The 5,324-nt window shown below is 54.3% G+C and overlaps 1 non-coding gene across 1 annotated transcript; it reads left to right on the top strand.

The window, feature by feature from the left end:
- Nucleotides 1-2,045: 2,045 nt before the first annotated feature.
- TRNAS-GCU (transfer RNA serine (anticodon GCU)) lies at nucleotides 2,046-2,127 on the top strand. Its single transcript has one exon. It is a non-coding gene; the product is annotated as a tRNA-Ser (tRNA).
- Nucleotides 2,128-5,324: the final 3,197 nt, after the last annotated feature.

Below are 5,324 nucleotides of genomic sequence, written 5' to 3'. Positions count from 1 at the left end.
GGACCGGGGACGCAGAACCAGGGGGTGGTGTGTGGATACGTGTCTGTTTTGGGCGGGTTCCTCACTCCCGCGTCCCAAACACATAATGTGGCACAAAGACCAGCAACGGTCCCTGCACAAAGTGTGTCCCAGGGATAAGCGTTAGCCCCGGGAACAAGCATCACCCTGAAGAGGAGACACCCCAGGTTTAGAGCCAACAAGCCCAGGAGTTGCCCGCTCAGGATCCCCAGGCACACTGCACAGACTCCCTGGCACAGGACAATCCCAAACCTCAGTTCTGCAGGCCAGCGGTTCCCCTCTTCCGCTTCTTGTCAGCTTCCTGCAAAACACCTCACAAGGGTGAGTGGGGATAAACCCAGCTGTGCTGTAGAGCGGCTGTTAGGTGGGGAAAGAGAGGGGTCCCCTTGGCCTCCCTGAGTAACTCACACATGTACAAAACTGCACTTGAAGACACCAATGCAAGTGTCAGGATAGTTGAGTGGTCTAAGGCACCAGATGCAAAGTCCTGACTTTCCCTCAGTTGGGTGTTCTGGTCTCTGAATAGAGTCATGGGTTCAAATCCCACTCCTGACATGTCTGCTTCTTGATAACTAAAGAAGTGACCTTATCTCCCCTGCTATTGTAGAAGCATTTTTCTTAGGCTGCAACTACGCAGCAGCGTTCCTTGGGAATAACGGCCATTACACTGCAATAACAATGGGAGCGTCTACACAGCAATTCCATTATTCCGACTTCTGTAATGCTCCATCCAGACCAGTGGTCTGAGGAGCCAGGAAGTTTCCAGGCTGCAGACAGACAAGCCCACAGGCAAAGACAAAGCAAAGTGCCAGCCACTTCCTGCTCAGCCCAGCGGGGTCTCTGTGTGGCCCCCCAAACCTTTTGTTTGCCGTTCCCCAGGTGCAGAGGCCCAGATTCAGCAACACTCACAGGCCCCACAGGAGGGGGCTGGTTTGATGCTTCACTCCATAGCCCAGCAACGAGCCCCCAAACTCCCCCTGTGCTCTGAGAGCCCCGTTTGCTGTGTGAATTCTGTGGGGCAGGTTATGTCAGGCCTGGGCACAAGCAGGGTTCAGAACCAACCCACAAGTAAGTCCCCGCTTAAGAGGATTGAGCAATTTCGTTTGCCAGCAATGCAAGTCCAGCCATGTAAGTGTCCCATTCACATGCCCAAACTTTCTCCGTACCCCACTCACAGTTGCTGCCCTTGCTCAGGGCAGATAAGAGCTCACAGGTGGTTTTCAGAGCTCACCTCCCACTCTTGGGAGGCATCTCACCCACTCTGTTGGCCACTTGCCACTGCTCCTACCAGCCGCCCATCAGCCACTCCCTCCAGCCACCCCATTCATGCTGCTGTGGGTGCCAGTGTCTCACCACACGATAAAATCAGACCAGAGACAGACACTGTTAGTAAACGCTTCTCTTGGAAATGCTCCTTCGAATGCTGGGCCTTCCTCCCCAGCCCACCAGAGCCGTGTGCCACTGTCATACGCCTGCTCCATGGACATCTTCCCATTGCAGAAAGTGCTCCGAGCCAGACTGTGACTAGCTAGCCCGTCTCTGGGCACCCAGGGGCTACGTCTACACTGCAGGCTTCTTACGCAAAACTTGAGGAGCATCTATAATAAACATGCATTCTTGCGCAAGTAAATTTATGGCAAAATGTAGGAAAGGAGAGCTTCTTCTGCAAGAGTTATTCCTCTCTTCATGAGGAATAAGCTCTTGCACAAGAAGGCAATGTGGATGGGCAACAGGGGTTTCTTGCACAAGAGAGCGTTCACACTGCCATGGAGGTTCTTGTGCAAAAGCACATGGCAGTGTGGACATGCTGTTGCACCTAACAGTTCTTGTGTAAGAAGCCTGCAGGGTAGATGTAGCCAGGGGGTGTTTGGGTTTGTTACCAGCACTGAGCTTTGTATAACAGCCCTGGGAACATTGTGAAAAGCCAAAACCTTCCAGCCCTGGGTGTCCCTGGCCAGCCAGAAAGTGGCACAAAGGTTCCTTGAAGTGCTGACTTTGGGTGGCTTGAAGCAATTTTTTAGGGTTCAGATGAGGTGGCTGAGTGGTTAAGGCGATGGACTGCTAATCCATTTTACTCTGCACGCATGGGTTCAAATCCCATCCTCATTGGTGTTTGCAGCCCTTCCTCTTGATTCTCCCAGATCTCTCTTCAGTTCAGTATCAGCCCTGCCTGCCCCAGGCCCTCCCACTGCAGCCTGGGGAAAGGGGAAATCTCCACAGAGACACTCCCAGATGGGACCCTCAGTCCCTTCTGCCCTCAAGGGGAAACCTCACAAAGGAGATTCCAGGCAGCCAGGCCATAGGGCACTCTGAGATTGCCCCTGTCCCACCGGGCTGTCACCATGGACCCTCTGTGAGGTCACTGCCTCCCAGCCAATGAGCTAAGGTGCTGCAAAAGGCCCTTGTGATGTCACTGCTGCCTTGCAGGGCTCATGTTCTGCCCTTGGCATGTGTGAGCTGATCCCCTGTCGTCCCCCCCACTCACTCAGGGCTGGTTCTGGGGCTCACACAGGGAACATCCAGAGGCTGCTCAGGGCCACATGTGGGAGAGGGTGTGTGTGTTCCTCTGTCTCAGCTTTTCCCTTTCTCCTACCCCAAGGTCACTTTTTAAATGTCAGGGCAAGCCAGGATCTATCCCGTCCTTCCCCAAGACCTCACCTCTTTGCTGAACCCCGGCCCTCCCCAAACCTTTCCATGGACTATGAGTTGCTAATGGACACTCGCTACTAACGACATAATTACAGCTGGGGAGAAGAGTTAAATGTAAATTATTAAATAGATTAAGTATTTGAACTGTCTCATGTTAGTTGATCAGACTTCATGTTAAATAAAGGAAAACATTACGGCCAGCACAAAAAGGTTTCAATGTTGCTTTATTTATGGCAGGGGTGAGGAACTTTTTGTGGGTCAGGTGCCACCGACCCACAGAAAAATTGGGGGCTGCAAAAGTGAGAAACAAAAAAACTCTTCCAAAGGCCCCCAGCCCTCTCTGATGTGGCCCCCAACTAAGACACCTTCCTCCTCTGGCGTTCCAGCCCCCATGGCGTGAGGGGAAGGGACAGGGAGGACTGAGGTTCAGATTTACTTTTCCGGGGCTGCAGAACTAGTGGATTTTGTGGACCCACTTAGTTTCTGGGTTGGGGACAGCTCTGAGGGGTTCAGTGTGCGGGATGGGGCTGCCAGCAACTGGGATGCAGGACGGGGGTAGGAGGGCAGGATCTGGTGTGGGGTGGGGGTGTGAGGAGGAGTATGGGCGTGGGAGGGGGTTGGGGCAGTAACTCGGGAGGCTGAGGCTGGAGACCCAGCACAAGCTCCCAGCTGCATGGGAGCAAGGGGTAGAGCTGGGAAATTGACTTGTTTGCCGCTTGTGGGTTACTTACCCCTCATCTCAGATGTTTGTTAGTAACTGGCAGGTGCCACAGGGCTCAGGTCCGAACAGGAGCACACGACCTCATTATTGGTGCACAAGACAAAACTCACTCACCTCATGGATGGAAACTCTTAGAGGGAGCAGTAATTGGGAGTGCCTCAGGGGTTGTGAAGCTTGCTGCCTTGGTTAGGGGTGTGGCCAAAACACCGGCCTTGCTGTGAGCAGGATTTAAAGTTGCGCAGGAAAACCCTATTGGATTGTTAGTTCAACGCCTTAACCACTGGCCATCACAGCTAAGAGCAGTAACACCCCAGGGCCAGGGAAACTGGTAACTAATCCCAGTGCCCAGGCCTGACGGCACCTGCCCCACAGAATTCACACAGCAAACCTGGCTCCCCGAGCACAGGGGGTGTTGGGGGGCTCATTGCTGGGCCGTGGGGTGAAGCATCAAACCAGTCCCCTCCTGTGGGGCTGTGAGTGTTGCTGTCCCTGCTGTACAGACAGGGCCATAGAGCCAGGGAGAGATTCACTGAACAGGCCAAGGTCACTCAGTGAGTTAGAGCCAAGATCTGCTCCCAGCTCCCTGCCCCACCCACCAACGTGCTGACTCCCTCGCTGCCAGGGGGCTGTTTGCATTGGCCTCTTCTCTCTGGAACCAGGGTTAAGCCACGGCTGAGTCTCTGGGCAGGGGGCTGGGTATAGGGGGGTCTGAGTGGGGGGGGGGTGTTCCTCTGGCTCAGCTTCTAATTAAATAATTTATTTATTTATTAGAATTAATATTTTAATTAATGGAGATTGCCTATCTCCTAGATCTGGAAGGGACCTTGAAAGGTCATCGAGTCCAGTCCCCTGCCTTCACAGCAGGACCAAGTACCATCCCTTTCTTCTCCCCCAGCAAATGCCCTGTTGCCAAGCAGAGAGAGGAAATGGAGGGGGCGGGGGAAGATTTGTAAAGGACGGGGCTCTGTGATGCAATGGACAGTGTGTTGGCCTTCAAAGCTGTGGTGCGCAGTGTGAGCCAGGCCAGTTAGTCAAATGTTGTGGGTTCAAATCCCACGAGGGTCACTTCAGCTGATTGCTAGGGCAGCTTTTACAGAGCAGGCTGAACCTGCCCCTGTTGCATGTTGGGAGTGACAGGGAGCTTGTGACCCCAGGACTTCTGTGTGAGACTCTCCTGGGGGAGTCTCAGCTCCCAACAGATAGCCCCTGGGTACCACACGCTGGCCACTGAGTCCTGCTCCATGTCGTCCCAGTGCTCTGGGTGCAAGAGATGTGTCTGGGACTCCTGGTGGGAGTGTGGACCCAACCCTGCCTGGTAGGGGAGAGGACAAACACAGGGCTGGTTGACAGGGGCTCTGACACTCCAGCAGTGGGGCCGTCCAGCCCTTCAGCCAGATTCAGACCAGGCCGGTTGGAGCCACTCACCGAGGGGGATTCTGCACTTGGGAGCCAGGGTCACATTGCAGAGCTCCCCCAGGGCGGTCACACAGCACTGCCAGTGAGGCTCCCTGCTGAGGCTGCAGCTGTGTGTGGGAGACAAGCCCCTGGCTTTGGGAGGGAGACAAGATGTCCAGGGGTTGAGTTTTGCCCATGGCTAGTGTGGGGTGACCCACACTTTGGGGGCAGCTGTAGGTCCCTGGTTCAATCCCAGGCTTTGGCAGGTGCCAAGTGAAGCAGGAACCTCCCTGTTCTTACTCTCGTGTTTGAGCCTTATCTTGCCCTGCTTGGCATTGACAAATCAAGATCGTCTCATTAGCCCTGTCCCTGACTTCCTCCTGTGAGTTACTGCCTCCTTGACTAGTGCCCACCCAGTGCTGGCCCTAGATATGGAACAGGGCTGTGGGCTGATGGGGATGTGTTTGGATAATCTCATGTGACCTTACCAGCTAAGCAGGAGGGACATGGCAAGGTTTCTCCTTCCTCTACTGGAGAGGGA

The sequence above is a fragment of the Pelodiscus sinensis genome, chromosome 31, assembly GCF_049634645.1.
Source record: "Pelodiscus sinensis isolate JC-2024 chromosome 31, ASM4963464v1, whole genome shotgun sequence".
Classification (NCBI taxonomy): Eukaryota; Metazoa; Chordata; order Testudines; family Trionychidae; genus Pelodiscus; species Pelodiscus sinensis.
The sequence above is the reverse complement of the archived record's forward strand: the minus strand, read 5'-3'. Positions and strand labels throughout refer to the sequence as shown.